This window comes from Miscanthus floridulus, chromosome 7, assembly GCF_019320115.1.
Source record: "Miscanthus floridulus cultivar M001 chromosome 7, ASM1932011v1, whole genome shotgun sequence".
In the NCBI taxonomy this organism is placed as follows: Eukaryota; Viridiplantae; Streptophyta; class Magnoliopsida; order Poales; family Poaceae; genus Miscanthus; species Miscanthus floridulus.
The window spans coordinates 11,788,336-11,808,948 of NC_089586.1; the positions used below are offsets into that span (position 1 = coordinate 11,788,336).

General features: G+C 42.9%; 1 pseudogene; it reads left to right on the forward strand.

Annotated features, from left to right (window-relative positions):
- Positions 1-20,613, forward strand: part of LOC136465071 (carboxylesterase 15-like) — a 33,515-nt pseudogene that overhangs the window by 11,198 nt on the left and 1,704 nt on the right.

The window sequence follows — 20,613 nt, forward strand, 5'->3', positions numbered from 1 at the left end:
ACTACTTGCATCACGTCTAAATCCACCGCATGATACTAAACATGATAACAAGGTTGTCGGAACTTACGAAGGTCGACGGATCGATGACTCCTCTCGAAGAACTCGATGACATGACAAAAGGACTCAAAAGTTGGCACGGGGCCGGTTGTATTGATTTGGTTGTGAACCCCTATTACAATGGTCGAGGGTCCATATTTATACCCTAGACAAAACACGAGTCCTAAAAGACTACAATTTACAAAGGAACTCTTAAACAAACTTGGAAACTACGATTCCTTGCCCTAAACTCTCAGAGTCCTTTATTATTACAACTTTCATCTTTTCGATCGGCTTTGCCTGCCATCTTCTGCTTTCCCGAATGGAGTCACCACCTTCTGAAGTAACCGACTGCACAAGCATTTAGCCGACCGCTCGTTTTGTTTGCCGAATATCCTTCTTCCCGCATGCGGGTCCACCTATCATCCTCCAAAGTCGACCAAAATCTAGTGTTAACACATGCCCCCTCAATTTCGGGATAAAAGTTGTTTTATTCTGAAATTGACCACAAGCTCCTTCTTCCTCCTAGGTCAGCACCGTTCAACACTGCAGCTGCTGTCCAAAAAAATTCAAGCTTTCAGCGCAACCTCGGACCCACTTCGAATCTTCAATGGCGACCCAGGATGAAATTCCAGAGGTAAACTTCACTTATATTCGGCAATTTCCACTTGATCTTCCCGTTCTTCTTTTGGCTTATTCCTCTTTGATTTCAATCACCCTTTAAAGGAATACAAGAATCAGATTTTGATCCCTTATGCTGCCAACCCCGATTCCTATTTCCTCGGCCCAATGGGAAATCCTGACCCTTTTGAAATTATCGAGAAGGAAACCCAAAGAATCCCTTTCAAATCTGGGATCACCTTGCCAAACCGATGGCCAAACACGTTCAAGAATTGGCCATTTCCCCCAATCACTGGATGGCGAAATTGGTACAGGAGAATGCTGGAGAAAAGCAGCAGCCACTGGGAAAGTCAAGACATTAGTCATTGTCTGGAATTATCCTTAGCAGAAACACCCAGAAACGATTCCCTTTTGATAGCAGCTTCCCATTTTTGGTCTGACACCATTAATGCCTTCATCTTCGGCCATGGTATGATGACCATCACTCTAGCCGACGTGTTCATGATGATTGGCTTGAACGTGTCACTACCAGTATACCCTCATAAGTACAAGAGCAAAAGTAATCAAAGAGCCGTCAGCTCTGGATGTGGATGGGTCAAATACATCTAGAACTACATGAATGCATCTGGCACCATTTCTGACAAAGAGTTGAAAGCCTTCATGAATATGTGGCTATGCAGATTCATCTTCTGTGGAAAATCCAATGACCAACTCTGAATCACATGGTGATGGCTGAAGACTTAGCTGCAGGCACTCAGATCCCACTAGGCAAATATCTCTTAGGGTCTGTTTATCATATGATGCATCAGATTACTCTTCAGATGCGCCAAGGTGGAGAAATCTCTTGTGTGAATGGTCCCTGGTGGCTAATTCAAATGTGGCTCCAGCTATACATGCATCAGATAACCCCTGTGAGCCTCTTCAATCTAAGTTTTCCTTCAGTTAACTATGCTAAAGGTAGTACAGCAAAGGTTAAGGCTTGTCAGACTTATGGGGAAGCAGCATCATCTATCAGCATTGACATAGACATTGGTCATTTCTTCAAGCTGTTTTTCAAAGGATTCGGCAATGTACTCTGGTTCCCTTATAGAGAAAATGAAAATTTAACTTTGCCCTGCAAGTTTAACTATGAAATTGGTTGTTCAGGTTAAGAATCCACGGAGATCTTTAACTTCTTTATCAAACCTTGCACTTTGCCAGCCAAATTTCATCATGGGAGGTTAATGCAGTCCACCTATGAATTCTACTATCCAAATATGGTGGCTAGACAATTAGGATGTGGCCAGCTGCCTCTAAGATTCCTCTTCTCAACAATCATAAAGTCAAGGGAAGTAATAACAGAAAGAATGGAAGCCAAGAAAATCTTTGAATTAGGATGGGAATTGCCAACATACAAACCATCTCCATTTGGGCTAATAGATGTTGCTCATCCCTTCTTTGTCTCTTGGTGGCAAGAATGGCATGCTCATATCTTCAATATATCAGTTCATCCTTTATGCAAAAACTTGCAGCCCGATTTTACTTCTGATAGTGAGGTAATTTCATTATGCTCATCATTTCCTGCTCTTGAATTCACTTCTTATTTTAACATCTGGTTATGCACAGGATCTTGAGTCTACTCCCCCTGCCAAAGCAATCCAGTACTATTTAGCTGGTCCCAAGCCTGCTCTGTGGTTTGATGCTCCAAAATTAAAGGAATTCATGAAAATTCCTGCAACTTTGGATTCAGTACCTTTAAAGGCACTCATGAGAACTCCTGCTACTTCAGCTGCTGCATCTTCAAGAGGAAAAAGCAAAAGGAAAACACCTGAAAGTTTTCTCTTACCCAAGAAACCAAGGACCAAGAAAGCCAAATTATCTCTTAAGATATGAACCTTTTATTCTCTATCAGGTTAACAACCCCACTTAGCAGTAAACCTGACCACCTCTATATTCATTACTTCCATTGCAGCCACAAGTCGAAATTCCTAGACTAGGCAGCACCTCAGCAGCTGTAAAACCAACTCCTGAAGTTTCCACCGAAAATGAAGAAATCCATGACAGTGAAGCTTCAGAGACTCATGAGGCTGAAGGTTCAAAGGCTCATAAATCTGATGAGACTATAGGTAACATCGTTCAACCAATTCTCTTTTTTTTCTTTTTTTTAAATAACATCTATCCCTTATGCTCATTATCATTTACTTTATTGAGAATAGATGAAATCTTAGATGAACTGGTAAGGGAAACTTCTCCTGATCAAGCTCCAAACCCGTCCCTTCTGAACATTCAGCCAAGTCCTCCAGCAAGCCAGGGTATAACCCATCCTGATGATCAATCAGTTCAGCAGGTAATGCCTTATCTTACACTATATTTTAGCAAATTCACCCAATCGGCTAACACCTCCTTTCTTCTCTTTTCTTTTAGAAGAACATCACTAAACCGACCACCAGCTACTCCATCTCTATTGAGGACTACATCATTGAGAAAGGTGAAGAGATTACTTCTCAACAAACCTTATCGCTGGAAAATCAGGCTCGGCTAAAAGAGGTGATCATTCTGCTGAACAAGGATACCATTAGTCTGGTTCAGGATGCAGATCAGATAAGAGACCTCCTTGAACTCATTGATCAAGATATCCCTTCTGCTCTCAAGGCCCCCCTAGAATCTGCAGCCCATCTTGATGACCACTTTGCCATGGTGAGAAGGGCAACCAAGAACATATCTTCGAGGGCTACTTTGCAGAAGGATAGATCTTTGAAGAAGCTAGAGATTAAAGATCTTCACTCTCATATCTAGACTACAAGAAATTCCTTGACAACCTTGGAGCCTGAACTGAAAGCCATGGAGGATGAAAAAAGCAGACTAGAAGCTCAACTAGCCGAACTGAACGCCAAAATTCAGTCTCATAGGGCCCATATAGCTAATTTGCCGAAGAACATAGAAGCAGCTTCACTAAAGATAACTTCGGCCATCAAAGAAGATCAGCAAATCAAAACTAAGTTATCTAGCATCCAGAGTTCTGAAGATGAGGATCAGAAAGTGCTAGATAATGTTAGCCGAATCAGGACTGAAGCCATAGAGGCAATCAATCAGCTTCTGAACAAGTAGACATTGGGCTTGTAATAAACTTAAGTGTGATATCCTCTGTCCCTTGATTTAATCAACTTTATGTTTACATATTTTCATTCGTTTGAAAAAACAATCGGCCATTTTCCCTTAAATTTCTCGATTAGAATGTAGCCGATTGTCTCCGTTCTCCCGATAGCCGAACGAATCCTAATTTAAATGTTGTGAGGGTATAGCCGAACAATGTTGGCTCCAATAAATTAGGGAGATAGTCGAACGACACCCAACTTAATCCATGCCTGGCCCAGCCCAGTAGCGGTCCAGCTGAAAGGGAAAAACCCTACTCCATCGTTCGGCATTCTCGCCCCACGACTCTGTGGAATTCACCACGATTCTTCGCTCCGGCTTATAAATAGACCCTTCCGTTAGCCTTCATTGCTATCTCCATTTTAGCGTTCTCATACCTGTCTCCTCCACTTCCTTTGTTCGATTCATTCCAGAAGAAAACCCTAACCTCCACCAAAGCAAATGGCAAACAGCGGCGACCGTGGCAAGCGACCTGCCGACGGAGAGGCGGAAGGAAGCAGAGCATCGCGCTGCCGGCGCCGTGGGTACGAATCGGCTTTTTGCCCCCTTGTGATTTTCTCGTTCATCTCTTAGTTTCGATTTTTTTCTTCCTCATTCATCAGGATAAGGGTCATCAGCTCCAGCCAATATATCTCCTTCCTCCGGCGACAGCAGCTCAACCGGGAACTCTATCATCTGGCTCCTCTAGATCCTCCAGCTCTTCAAGCTCCTATCATCCCAATCCTTGGGGTCCGGCAGAACCAGCAGATGCACACCATCCATATTCTCACGAGGAAGCACTCAAGTTTCACCAGGAGAGGGACAAGGCCCAGGAGGAGCTAGGCGACGTCTCCAAGAAATTCGGCATTGAGCAAGCTGAATGGGAGGACCAGCGGAAGCAACTCTATGACGCCATCACCAGTTTGATACCTTCATTTGGTTTTATCATTCTGGCTTCCCCCGCTTGCTGACCCATTTTTTTCTTTTCTGCCCAGCTCTTTCTGCGGAGAACGATCGCCTGAAGGCGGCGGCGAACAAGGTTGCCGACAAGGTGAATGCCCAGGGGAATACATCCGAGGCACGCCTTGATGCTGTGGACGGCCGTGTTGATCAGGCTGTCATCCAAGGTGTGCACCTTGGTGTTTCTCTTGGGCTGGCGGCAATGACCTCCTGAACCAACGAAGACTACTCCTTCCAGCCAGTCGGCTTCACTGGAGGATGCCCGGACGAGATCGACGACATCGATGAGCGTCTGGAGGTCTACGATGATCATGTCGTCGCCCTTGCCGAGTCCACAAATCCCTAGTCCATCCTCAACAAGTTATTTGAGGAGTAGTTTGTATTAGGATGGACTTCTGTAAATAAACTTGTCTTTTGGAAGAATAGTTATTTCTTTGATTCTTTTCGGTAAAATTCTGGCTGCGACTGTTAGAAAAATGCTAAAAACACCCTGGTCTTGCATAAACATTCTTGTGCTAGAGGCGATGCAAACTGCATCGGCTATCTTGTGCTAAAGGCGATATGAACAATATCGGCTATTCTCAGTTTTATTTTTTAGGCTAAAGGCGATTTCCCCTTTATCGGCTTTTCTGATCTACGTTCATGAACCAACCTCAACACTGGGGTAATATTTCTTAAGAAATCTTCCATTGATAGCTCTGGTAAACTCCTCCCCAAATAAAGTCTTCAATATGTATGCATTGCCAGGTACATATTCTACTATTCGGAAAGGACCTTCCCAATTTGGAGACCATTTGCCAAACGCTCTATCCTTTGTTCCAACTAGCAATATAGTTTTCCAAACCAAGTCTCCTTCTACAAATTGCTTCAGCCTAACCCTTTTGTTATAATACTTGGCAACGCGTATTTTATTTTTCTCAATATTTTTCAATGCCCTAAAAATTTGATTATAGCCAGCATTACCATCCATAAAACTAATGACTTCATAACCTGCTGCTGCATCTACTAGTAAATCGGCAACTGGCATTGGGTAACCATCCATGGGAGTGGCCTTATTAAGATTTCTGAAATCTATGCAAACCCTCATTTTTCTATTTTTCTTGTATACCGGTACTATATTTGAAATCCACTCTGCATACTTGCATGGCCGAATGAAGTTTGCTTCTATTAATCTTTCAACCTCCTTCTTCACATCGGCCAATACCTCCTCTTTGTATATCTTCCGTGGAGGTTGTTTGTAAGGATGAAATCCAGGTTTAATGGGTAATCGATGCTCAACAATGGAACGATCCAATCCAGGCATTTCCGTGTAATCCCAAGCAAAACAATCTTTAAACTCTTTCAACAGATCTATCAATTTTGATTTATATTCTGGGTCTAACTTTGCACTAATATACATCGGCCTTGGCTTAGAACCATCACCAACATCAATTTCTTCCAACTTATCAGCCGACATAAAACCATGTCCCAACTTTCCTTTGTTGCCATCGACAGGATTTCCCATTAAAAATTACTATGAGAGCCGACTGCTTGGATCGGCTGTTGGCCCTCGCTGAAAACATTTACAGGACCTTCTTTCCACACTTTTCTAGAGAAACAATCGATGCCTTCATATTCCCAGTAGGTAGATTCTGTGGCAGCAACACTTACCGAATCATCAGCATGTACAACTTCAACGTCATCTCCAATCCATTGAATGAGAATTTGATGCATGGTTGAAGGAATGCAGCAATTAGCATGGATCCAATCTCTGCCCAAGAGTAGACTATATGCCCCCTTGCCATCAATGACAAAAAAGGTAGTAATCAGAGTTTTCGACCCAATAGTCAGCTCGACATGGATAGCACCTCGGGTATCGGAAGGGTTGCCAGCAAAGTCTCTAAGCACCATGTCAGTTTTCAACAATTCTTCATTAGTCATCCCAAGCTTTCTGAAGGTAGTATAAGGCATGATATTGATATCAGCCCCTCCATCAACAAACATCTTAGTTAAAGGCTTGCCATTGACATATCCCTTTAAATAGAGTGGTCTCAAGTGACGATTCTTGATTGGTTTGTCAAAAACAGCCTGCTGTGTTAATACAAGTTGAGCCATCAAATCCTGACATTCACTTTCATCAAAATCAGAGTACACCTCTTCTTGGACATCTTGGCTTTCGGGAGCTATAAACTCTGATGGGAGGAAGAAAGCCATGCAAGCATCAGCCGAAGGACCAGATCCATCAGGCTTCTTCTTAGGATGCCATATTTGCTTTGTTTCGGTAACTTCCTGTTTCAACTCCCTATTCCTCAACCGTTGAACTCTTATTTTCTGACTTTTGCTCAGGCCTAGAGGACACCACTGTCCTTTTTGCCATACGTATCTATAGGAATCAGCTTCTTCATCATGCACCCTATCATGAATCCAACCTTGACCTGCAAATCTTTTCCTTTGCTGATTCTCAAAATCATCTATTTTTAAGCGCCGATCATCTTCAGAAACCTTCGTTCCAAGTTTTTCATAGATGGGACGGCGGTTGACTCGAGATTGCCTATACTCGGAGTACTGAGCACTACACTCCGGACAATTATTTCTAGCAAGCAACCTCAAGCCTTCATTCCAACAATGCCTAAAGAATGAACAACCCCAATGAGACTGCTCCTGTTCTGTCATGTATTCTTCTTGCTCCCTTCGGTATACCTCTTCCTCATACCTCCAGCATTCTTCCATAAACCATTGCTTCTTATAGTATTCCTTCTCTTGCTCTCTCTGCCACTTGTTTAGCAAAATACGTGATGTAACTCTGGGTTTGGAAGTTTGACCTTTCTCGGTTCGGCTATTCTGAAACCGAACTCATTGCTGCAGCTCTCTACTGGTGACTTGCCGATCCGGGTCAACAGCACCACTTTTCTTTGCTCTATTAGAAGTCAACACCTTCATCTTGCCTTTACCTTTGAGATCATTGGCAGAGACCATATTCACAGAGAAAGAAATCATATTTTGTGGAAAAGGCTGATCATCAATTCTCATCTTGCCATCAAACTTCAAATGTCCCTCTTGGATAGCTTTCTAGATTCGTATTCTGAACACTCGGCAATCATTGATAGAGTGAGAATTAGTGTTATGGAAGCCGCAATACTTTTTGTCTTTCACTCCTTCAGGACGTAGCATGGGATGTCCTTCTGGTAGCTTGATGCGTCCTTCCTTCATCAATAATGCAAAAAGCCTGTCTGCCTTAGTAACATCAAAATCATAGGTTCCCTTTTGTTGTTTCAACCAGCGTTGACTAATTTGAGTAGGCTCCTTTGCCCAATTCAACTCAGATGCAGCTATCTCATCTTCATCAATATACTCAGTCGCTTCCTCCAGAAAACCTTGATACACCTCATTAGTGGCATTGTTCTTCTAAAAGCGATTATCTCTCCTGAATCCTTGGGCTTGATTACTCATAGCTGCTAAACATTGTGCAAGTTGGCCAAGATCATCAAACTCCATGCCGAACAACTTCTCCCTGATATTCGGCAACATTCCTGCTATAGCTATTCCAGGTAGTTGATCATCTGGTAAATTCAGAGAATAACACATATTCTTGGTCTCCCTAAATCTACGAAGATATTCCAATGGTGTCTCATTTGTTCTCATCCTCAGACTCATGAGATCGACCAACTTCTTCTTATTAGTACCCGTGTAGAAATATGAATGAAACTTCTGCTCTAGCTCTGCCCACGTACCAATGGAATGAGCTGGTAAAGACGTGAACCACGTGAAAGCCGGTCCTATAAGAGACAAAGGAAAATATCGAATCCTCCAAGCTTCATCTGAAGCAGCTTCTCCAAGCTGCATTAAGTACCGACTGACATGCTCTATGGTACTAGTATCATCTTGACTAGAAAACTTGGTCAAATCTGTTGGAGGCTTCACCCTTGGAGGTAACACCACTCTATTGTACCACTCTGGATAAGGAGACTTGTATGAATAGGATTGATTTTTTGGCTTCAAGCCGAACTGATTCTGCATCATATCAGCCATCCTGTGCATCAAAACATCAATGCCTGAATCCTAATTTCCTTGTACTTGCACTCCAGAAGGCAATCCTGAAACACTCCTATACCCTGGATTTGGCACAGCATTGATAGCATTGTAATCAGTAAATTCTTGATACCCATCTCCATACATATTCTTCTGCAATCTGTTTGATGCTGGAGAAACTCTATAAGCTGAAGGTGGCACTTCTCCTGTGGTACCAAATGTTACCTGGCCATAGGTGGGATGTGATTGCTTTTTAGTGTGAGTCAATCCACCTATATTTGAAGTCGATGCTCCTTCTTTTCCAACAGGCTTCTCTTGATGCTTTGGAACATTGAAAAGTGTCGGTCCACTGAGTGGGCCAACATTTTCTTCAAAGTATTTATCAACCATTGGACCAAAAGTACTGATCATGATTGCCTAAAAGGTATTCAGAAAAGCTGTGTGATGGTTTGTCATGGTTTCTCCCATAGCTTTATAAACCAGGGCTGCCATCTTCTGAGCATCCTCCTCTTCAGTGTAATCAGTTTGATGTGGAAGAAGAACCCTTGGCATTGACTGCTTTTGAAACACTTTGTTGCTCTTGTTTTTGGAAAAAGACATCAAACACTTCCGTTGGTATTGCTCACATGCTTGTAGCACTAAATCCCTGTAATTATCTGGCAATTCTGCCATGCTCACATCCAGAACATGATCATTGTTGATCTCAGACGCCATCTTGAACTAACAGATTGTCCCACCGGGCATGCCAAAAAGTGTGTTGACACAAAATGTGACACACTGTGCCTCACACATAGCAAGCCAGAAAGCGTGGCTTCAATCGGGTCCCCGGGTGCTTCGTGATCCGGAAACGTGCCAGTCAGTTTGACCTGAAAAAAACTAACAAGGGATAAAACAGTTAAATGGCAAACCGGAACATATTGGGTGAGACCAGACAGTTCCATATATATGGCCCTGAAGCCACTTACAATGACATACAGCTATAGGAAGCTGTCTGCCAACAAGTTTATAAACCATTCAGCTAATCGTAAGATGAACACACGTAAAGATCCGATTGCTGAATGCATGTGCATGGGAAGACATGTTTGAACAAGTGAAATTAATTATGAGTTAATGCATAACCAAGCTCAGCAGTTCAGCCGAGTTGGGGTCCATGAAGAAGGAACATGCAAATAAACACGATTAAACTAATCTAAAACCTGCATCTGCCGCACGACACCTAGTTTCGTTAAAGCTTAAACGTAATTAACATGTATGAACCCACGACATGTGACAATCTAGATTAAAATAATTCAGCCATTATGAGCATGTTATCTATTTGCAAAGGTAATATGAGAAGCAATGATCATTGAAGCACGAATAAAACCATAAGAGAGGGCCGAACAATATCAATCTAGATTGGGCAGAAGTGTGTTACAAATATATAAAATATTTAAAACATGCAACACAGGATAACTTAATGAATCTATTTAGATTTTGCCGTATCTAATAGAGCCGATAACTGTCTTGCTTTCACTAAGCATATTGAGCAAACGCCTGCCGCACGGTATCTACTCATAAACAAAGCATAAGCAAAGACTTCTTGATTGTCAAGCAAAGATCCACCGCACGATCATTGAAAACAAACAAGACTACTTGCATCACGTCTAAATCCACCGCATGATACTAAACATGATAACAAGGTTGTCAGAACTTACGGAGGTCGACGGATCGATGACTCCTCTCGAAGAACTCAACGACACGACAAAAGGACTCGAAAGTTGGCACGGGGCCAGTTGTATTGATTTGGTTGTGAACCCCTATTACAATGGTCGAGGGTCCATATTTATACCCTAGACAAAACACGAGTCCTAAAAGACTACGATTTACAAAGGAACTCTTAAACAAACTTGGAAACTACGATTCCTTGCCCTAAACTCTCAGAGTCCTTTATTATTACAACTTTCATCTTTTTGATCGGCTTTGCCTGCCATCTTCTGCTTTCCCGAATGGAGTCACCACCTTCTGAAGTAACCGACTGCACAAGCATTTAGCCGACCGCTCGTTTTGTTTGCCGAATATCCTTCTTCCCGCATGCGGGTCCACCTGTCATCCTCCAAAGTTGACCAAAATCCAGTGTTAACAGGAGGGTTCCCGAAAGCGAGAAGGATTACATATGGGATGTCAAGATCCTAGAGTATTTTACTTTCCCAACCGAGTATGACAGGGAGTTAGTCAAGAAAAAAGCAAAAGAAATCATGGGGACATGCTTCAAGAATTTCAAGGGGACATTGTACAAGAATTTTGTCCTACAAAATAAAGAGCCAGATTTCGATGGTGGACAGTTTAGCAAGCAGAAGGACTTCTGGCAAGCTTTCAAGGAATATAGGTTATCCGAGGAGTACATAGAACTGAGTAGGAAGAATAAGGAGAATTCGCAGAAAGCAACGAATCCTCATCATCTCGACTCTCGTGGCTACACCAAAAAGATGACAGAATTTGAAGCAGAACTTCAAAAGATGGATCGCCTTGCTGAGGAAGGCATTCAGGTTGAGACCGCCGATTGGGAGCCCAAATCAGGATTATACTGTATGGGGAGAAATGTACGGCACGCCGAGGACAGGAGCTTTAGCTCCTCAAATCAACCCATGAGCGAACTCATCCAGAGGATCTCCCAGGTAACTGAGGAGGTGAGGCAAGGGACTCGCACTTCTAATAGGGAGAAAGACATGCTCACCCAAGCACTCAAAACCAAGGAACACCCTAGTCGCACTAGAGGAACCGGTGTTGTTCCTTGGAAGCTAGCATTCCCCCAAGAATCTAACACTTACTGGAGCCGCTCGAGGGGTAGAGCGGAACATGAGGCAGAGTATTTGAGGAGACTAAAAGAGATGCAAGATAGAATGGAAGCACAGATTGAGGCGACCGTTGAAGCGCGAGTCGAACAAATTTTGCTGTCTAAGGCGTCAGTAGTACCAAAAAACCCTACTCCTAGTGCCTTTAGCCCACAGTTTAGGGGTCGCAGCAGCTGCGGATCGACCCCGCTCGACGAAGATGAGGCAAATGTGCCTCATCCGGTGGACGACATCACTGAACCCATCAATGTCAGGTTGTACATTCATCAGGAATGGACAAAGGACAAGGCGGTGCTCGGCCAGGCCTGGCCTCCGGGAGACGGGACAATTAATGGCCACCTAATTCCACTGGGGTATGCTCGTGTCACCATTGACAGAATACTTGATAAGAAGTATAACAAGATACCCATTGAGTACCCCGTAGCGGAAGATAGGCCGAAACTTGGTCAAAACAAGGGCTCTCAAGTCACCTAGCGCAAGCGCTTCATTAAGCTTGACCATCAATTGTCCTCTGATGATGAGGACGGCTGTGAGTCTTCGCCCACCCACGATGATCACTAATCATCTCCCAATAGAGATCACTCCCCTCCTCACCTGGAGCCATCACCCCCGAGAAGATAGAGGTCACCTTCTATTCCTCCTCGTCCGACTCCATCTTCATTAGCCCAGAGAAAAGAGACTCCTCCTCCTCCTCCATCTTCATCAGCGCCGAGAAAATAGAATTCTCGTCGTCATCCTCCTCCTCCACCTCAGCCCAAAACAAGATCAAGGACATCCTCGCAGTCGCAGGAAAGGTCCTTAGATTCGGTCACTAATGCTTCCAAACTAGACCAACATAAAAGAAAAAGGTCGTTCAGTGGCAATATTACCACCTTGATGAAAGACAAATTTACAGCACACATCTCAAAGGAAGATTGTGTTAGTTTCTTCAATCTATGTGCCTCACTGCCTCCATTTTTGTTGAAGTCCAAATTCAAAAGGCAAACACAGAATAAATACGCTACAACAAGAGACGAAGAAATACACAATAAAGATTTAAGGAACATTATGAAGTTAGTCGAAGACAACCCTGATTTAACCATGGAAGAGGCCGCGAACATCTATTATGATGTACAAGGGACGGGAACACCGGCAATGAAGTATGAAAGGGGCAATCTTTTGGTTCCCGGTCATGAGTATAAAAATCTAACAACATATATGTGCCAGTTACATGAATATTACATGGCTCAAGCAACAGAGACGGACGACTTTGGTTTTGAGGTTATTATCCGTTCACCACATGTTTTCCAATATTCTGAAGAAGAGAAGTTCGATGTCGAGTGGGAGTGCTTGTTCTAGCTATACCAGAAACGCTCTCTCGATGTTCAAATGTTGATGCTGTGGACTATGTAAGTACCCTACACGCACGATATTACAATTAACTACTCTCTCGAGACACAAATTGTTAACTTTTGAGCACTTTCTATAATTTTATGTAGGTGTATAGTAAAATTTTGCATTCTAAAAAGCAAATGGGATTACATAGGCTTCTTAGACCCCATGCACGTCAATGAGAGGACATGTCTAGGCCTCTATGGATGTGACGTGGAAGACCTAAAACAGAGATTGATTGCTATTTTTGATGAATTCACGATGAAGAAGAAAACCCACATACTTCTAGCCTACAACTGCAAGTATGTGTTCTCGGCTTTTAATTTTATGCTTCTTTTTTCGTTAAGATTATTCGATAATTAGGATTCTGTGATTGCAGCAACCATTTCATCTTCATTTGTGTTAATCTTGCCAAAAATCTACTCGAGGTGTGGGACTCGAAGAAAAAACCATTTCATCATCTGGATGCACTAGTGGTAGTGCTGAATTAGTAAGCGATCCTAATAACTATTATTTTCTAATTACACATACCGCTTTCTAATGTTTCTCCTTTTAATGTTGCTTAGTGTCCGAAGAAGACATATTGGTGGGACGCCGGTCCCATTCAAGGTTGTCGAAATGGAGGGGAAGTACCTATCACAGCCAGCGAGAAACAATGAATGTAGGTTTTATGTAATGTGGGCAATGCTTCGCTACATCTATGGGAAATCAGAAGAAGCCGATAAGTTGGTGTGTATAATCTCCATTTCATTTATGTCTGTTAATAATTCAACAAAATGATTTACTGTTCCTCTTTGGATATCATCATTTTTGAATGACAGCGCAAGAAATTTAAGCACGAAAGGCTGCTAGACATGGAGATCACCGCACTACAATCGGAGCTGGCAAAATTCATCTTAGCCGAGGTATTGGAAAAAGATGGAGTATTTTCTATTGCACAATCCGTGAAGTACAAGGACCAGTATGGCCCAGAGCGGCTCGCCAGATTATTGTAGGAAGTCCGAGAAGCATGTGTGAAGTCCAAGAACATTTCTTTTTTATTTTGAGGGATCGAGATGTGGATAAGAACATTTGAATTGTAATCGTAACATTTGTAATGTTTAATATTGATGGACCTATGGTCTACGTAGCGTATATAAAGTGAAACACGATTCCATGAAAAAATATAAATTAAAATAAATTATAAAACAATAAAATACGAACGGGCCATCACCGTCGATTAGCAACAAACCGGCAGTGTTGTCGTAACCATCACTGCCGGTTAGAAGGAAACTGATAGTGTTGGCTTGCTCAACACTGCTGGCTTGAACCATGAACCGACACTGATAGTTATAAGAACATTGCTGGTTTGATCCATGAACCGACACTGATATTTACTACAACATTGCCGGTTTGATTCATGAACCGATAGTGTTGGCTTACTCAACACTACCGGCTTGAACCATGAACCGACACTGATAGTTATGAGAACACTACCGGTTTGATCCATGAACCGACACTGATATTTACTACAACACTGCCGGTTTGATCCATGAACCGATAGTGTAGGCTTGCTCAACACTGCTGGCTTGAGCCAAGAACCGACACTCTTGAAGCAACCATCACTGTCGGTTGGCACTACAAACCGGTAATGTTGTTCAACTGGACACTGCAGGGTGGAGCCAGGAACCAACACTGTTTCCTATAGATTAGTATCGGTTTTTAAGGACCGGCAGTGATGTCAACCCCCCATCACTGCCGGTATGCCACTGTCGGTTCAAAATCCGGCAGTGAAGTGGGTTTTTGAACCGGCAGTGATGTCTAGATCTGGGGTAGTGACTAGTCTGTCTGAAAATCTCATAACATCGCTCTTTTTGGGATGGAGGGTGTATGATCTAAAGTTTAGTTGAGTAATGTTGAGGACTAAAACTTAAGACCACTTTAGTTCACTTATATGATCTAAATTTTTTGTGAGGTTGGCTAAACTTTAGACGACGCTTTAGACCTACTGTTTGGAGCCTCAAGAGCTAAAGTAATATAAATTTACAATAACGATTAGAATAGGGTGCCCAGCCACCCCCATTCGCCCAGACGCACCCATTGACCCACTCCTTATCCACCACACTATCAAACATCAGCGTTCGACTCCACTGCAATGCCCCACCCACTTATCACCTTCTCTAGCGCAGGGTCGCTCGCCGTAAGTACCACAAGAGCTCGTTGCGGGTAGCACTACCACCTCCACCGCAAGGGCACCTCACCATAGTCCCGCAGGCAGCGCATGCGCTCGCCATAAGCAAGCGGCGCTACCACCTCCACCACAAGGGCGCCCCACCACGGTCCTCGCAAACAGACCATGCACTCGCCGTGGGCAATGCTAGCGCCTCCACTGCAGGAGCACCTCGCTGTGGGGCACCACACACCCTGTCTCTAGAGTCGAGCAGCCACATGCTAGGACCACGTAGCTGCCCGCCCGCTGGCTTTCCCCTCACCACTCTGCGGCATCGAGCTCCATGCAGGCATCGAGCTCCATGTCGACTCCATTTCTCGTCCAAGGAGCAAGTAGTTTTTGCGCTTGAAACCATATCTTCCAAGCATTTTAGATGTTTTACAAGTATGTTGCAAGTGCTTAGGATGTTGCATATGTTGCAATGGTTGTACACGTATGTTGCAAGCTTGTGTTCCAAATGTTTCATCTGTCTTTTCAGATGTATGTTGCTAGTGTGTTTACCTAGATGTTGTATATGTTTCACACATATGTTTGCAAGTATTTTATTTGGATGTTGTGTATGTTTATAATGGTTTCAAGCGTTTTTAGGCGTGTTTTCCAAGTGTTTCATATGCATGTTTCAAGTGTTTCATCTGTCTTCAGACATATGTTGCAAGTGTTGCATCTGCATGTTTCCAAAGTAGACCGGATGTTGCATCTTCCTCCTCAACTCAGTGTGTCCTCCTGGCGCTGGCTGGGCATCCAAACGACACCGAGACCAGGTCCCTCTGAACAAGAGGCGCTGCCCCCCTCCCCTCTTCTCGCTCGGGCAGCGCGGGTCCCGCATGGAGCCCAAAAGAGAGTGCAGGCTTGGGCATCCATCCGGATGTCCGGGCGCTAACACTACCGTAAATTTTACTAGCGAAACTTTAGACTAGGGGATCGAAAGAACGCCTTCCAATGAAAATGCATATTGCAGGCAAACTGATACTATCGAACAATATATAGTTTTGTTGAACACTGGTACAGAGACGACCTTTACTCCTAGTGGGGAACCCCCTCTAGTCCCGGTTCCCCACCCGGGAGCAAGCATCCGGGACTAAAGGGGGACCTTTAGTCCCGGTGGGTAACACCAACCGGGACTAAAGGTGCCTCCTGATATGCCACGAGGCCGGCACCCTTTAGTACCGGTTGGTAATACCAACCGGGACTAAAGGTTATTTTTTTTCTTTTTTCTTTTCTTTTCATTTTTTTGTTTTCTTTTCAAAATAGGTTTTCGAAGTCATATTAGTATGTTTCGGTTCAAGCACAATGAACGTATTAAATGACACAATTCAAGCATAGAACTATATATATATATGCATGCATGCATCATATATATATTTACATGCATGCATGCATATGTGTATTTTATAGTTGTTGTGATATAACAATTTTCCTCTCATCCTCTAACTTGGCTTCCATGGCAGTGTTGGGTCAAAGTAGAACTCGCCCTTGGAATCGATGACCTGGTCATTAAAAAATCTGGCTATAGACTCTTAAATTGCTTTGATCTAGTCTTGTCGTATGACCTTTTCCTCCAACCATCGAGCCTATAGGTTTGAATTAAAGGAAAATAAATTAATATATGTACATACATATATATATAAAGACATAGTAACACAATCAATAATAATAATTAAATGAATATATAGTGTATTTTGAACGTACTTTGAGTCTCTCTGTAGGAGTTCTTTGGGAGTTCTCCTTGATAAACTTGCAAACATAATAACCACAGTAGTTGTTCCCCTATTCCTGCCTCAGACACCACTTTACGAGAAAAAGATTTGTCATCCAATCTGATGATCCGGTGAAAGCTATATGTTTAATTAATAAAGATGATGCGATTTAGGGGACTTACTTTCAAAGGGATTACATTTAGTGGCGCTTTGCATTTTCCCATGTGTTGCTTCTCAATAAAGGTTTTCCAAATACTGCCCAATAAAAAATTTGCCACATCATTAGATATAGTTAATCATCATGTTTGTGTGTATATATAGTTGCTAGAGATACCGAAATTACCTCTGGATAATATTTATCATATCTTGGTAGTCTTGTTGTGGTTTTCTCATCGAGTCATAGATTATCAAGTGACTTTTCACCAAATCGATGTCCATCAATATCCAGTGATTGCTGCATGTGTTTATAGGATATAACGCATAACACTCATTAATTAACTAGAATCAACATATGAGCCATTAAGGATGATCGACATTATTAACACTCACTTGAAGTTGTAGGGAAAGAGTATATCCTTCTTGTGGCGTTGGTTCACTAAGAAGTTCATGATGTTACTCTCTGACTCAGACTTCCAATTAGGCTTTGGAGTAACTGGATCTTTGAATACTATATGGGGATCAACAAAACCAATTTCATTGCAGCCTTTCTTTCTGCACTCTGTCATTGTAAATCTGCATATATATATAGTACTTGTTAGGATAATTTATATGCATATACACACATATGATGAGTTTAATAATATATCAAAAGAATTATTACTTACAGGCAATAGCAGCTAATGATAACTTTGTCCAGAGAGGATAGGTGGCATAGTTGATGAAATTCTACAAAGTCAACATACATAACATCATCGCCATAGAGCCAATGTTCATCTCTAATTCTGACACCAACGCAGAAGTATCCACCGGTAGACGCCTGCATGTATCACTTATTTAGCAGGTACATTTGCATCCCTAGATCACCTAAGGCTTGAGGGTTGTATAGACTCTAGCCTAGTACAAATTTTTTCTTCCAAATATCAACCTCCGCCGCACTCTCAATGTTTCCATCACCAAACATATGGTAAAGGTCGAGACCAGTCTCTTCAATAAATTCACCAAGGTGATCCAAATCGATATCCAGAGGTATGTTTGTCTGATGCATTAATCCTAAATTCGAACCATATTCATTACCAACAACTAGCGGGGGAACTGATTGGTGCAATTGTTGTTCGAGTTGTGCAACTCCTTTCCCTACCCGCTTCTTTTTCTATGTCACCTCAATTGACTTGGTGAGAGTGCGGTCATAGTCCGTTAACGTTGCTTTGGATGACTTACGAGATTCTCGCTGTTGTTGCTGGTAAGAAGCCACCTTTTTTCTTAGAATATCTGGAGCTACAAAAAAGTATAGTTTCTCTGGGTTACTCCTTGCTTCTTGATCCTTTTTAAGTTTATCATAGAATCTGGACATATCTTTTTTATATGCATCAGTTACTTCTTTCTTCTCTTCAGATATTATTTTGGGAATAGCCCTTGGTTTCACGGTGGCTTTCTTTGTTGGCGAGGGCTGGTTCTTCATTTGCGGGGCTGGCCTCTTGCTAGTACTTGGCTTCTTGGTAGGTGGGGGCGGGGGAGGCGTTGGAGACCTCCTTGGAGGTGGTGGCAGCGGCGTTGGAGACCTCCTTGGAGGTGGCGGCAGCGGCGTTGGAGACCTCCTTGGAGATGGTGTGGATGCAGCCTCGCCTTCCAACACATTGTCATCGTACAGAGCACTATGATGATCTGGCGATTGAACAATTGGACTTAGGTTGGGGGAGGATCTGCTACAAAAAAAGGAATGACATATTATTATGAGCAGATTGTTAATTATTTAAGCCAATATAAATTAATGATGTAGTGTTTTCATCCACACCTATGGTGAGGTAGTTTAGGAGGAGGTGGAGGTGACATCCCAGGAATGATGATGTAGCACTTGCGCCATAGAATGAATGTCTTCTCTGCTTCTCCGAGAGTCTTCTCGCCATCACCTCCAGGAATGTCAAGAGGCAAATCACTAAAACCTTTTTCAGCTTTATCTACCAAGATGGTAGCATATCCTTCTTGGATTATATTCCTATGAATCCTTGGTGTCTTGGTTCGGTCGATAGGATTAACAAGACCGATAGCCACCTTGATTGTGGAATTCCCCTTCGGAATGTGTAGCTCACACGATATACAAGGTTCAGTGACGTCATCCACAGGGAAGCGCAGTCCTGTGTCCCCTTGATTTGGTATCTCCATGGAAGCACAGTTGCTTTTCAACTAAACAGATTGGCTAATGTTGATTCCTGGCTCTGATGCCTGCTTGCTTTCACTCACTGCTATTTGCACTTGCCTTCTGATTTCCTCCTGCATTCTCGCTTCAAGGTTTTTTTCCCGCTCCTGTGCTTCATGCACCGCTTCCTCCAACCTCTAGAGCCATTGTGCCTCTTCTTCCTTCTTTCTCTGGCGGTTTTTGTAGGAAGGTCTGTCCTGAGGGAATCCATGCTCCCAAGAGACACTTCCTTTGCCTCTAGTTCGGCCACCGTGTTCAATAGTCCCGATGGCGTATGTCAGTTCATCCTTCTCTCTGTTGGGCCTGAACGCACCACTAGTAGTAGCTCTCTGAGCATAAAACAATCTTTCTGCTGCTTCTTGTAGTCTTGTGCCATAAACGCACTTCCCTGTCTCCTGGTCTAGTGTTCCCCCATGAGCGAAAAACCAATTCTTTGCACGCTCTCCCCACTCGAGTGATTCTGGTGTGATACCCTTGGCAAGAAGGTCTGCTTCCATTTTGTTCCACTTCTTAATGGCAGTCGGGTAGCCACCTGATCCTAAGTTATGGTGGTATGTCTTCTGTTGGGCATTACGTTGGTTCTTTATCACCCGACTCACACCCTCTTTCGACATCTTGTACTGCACAAACTCATCCTAATAGGGCCTCTGCTTTGAGATCGGGCCTGGGACAGTAAAATCTGGTGCTATGTTCTTCTTGACATACGTCGTGTATAGGTGTTTCTTCCAAGTCTGAAACTGGGTGGCCATCTTCTTCATTGCCCAATCCCTAACTCGCTCCTTCAATTCATCACCATCTATTATATCATCATAACCATCTGTTTGGAGCGTGAAATGTTCCAAGACATCATTTCAAATTAACGTCTTGTCACGATCGAAGACAAAACTGATATGAGGAGCATTGGTCTTCTTCTTCCATTTGCGGGTACTGATCAGGAGCCGGTCCCGTACAAGGTAACCACAGTGGTGCACGAATTTCATTTTATTTGCCCCCCCCGGTTCGCCTATATTCACATTGAACTCCAAGATGATGAAGCGGCCCTCCAATGGCTTTTTGGGACCTCGAACATTTTTACTCTTCATTGTAGTTGTTGATGTCGATCCAGAGGGCTACAAAACATAAACATTATTTTTAATGTCATGAGCACACATAAGACATATGATAATATAAATAGCTAATAATAAAAAATATATACTTGGCCAATATGTTGTTGCTTATTTTGTTCAAGAGCTAAGTACTGACTCCCGTCATCTGCATCCTCTTGCACGTTATTTTTAGCACCATCATCGCCGGCAACTTGAGTGCCAGTGTTGATCAAATTCATCATCAACTCCTCCTCATCCATGTTTCTCGGGTCGGCCATCTAGCTTCAAAAAACAAAACCAATATATAGTACGTAAAATCTTTGATTACATG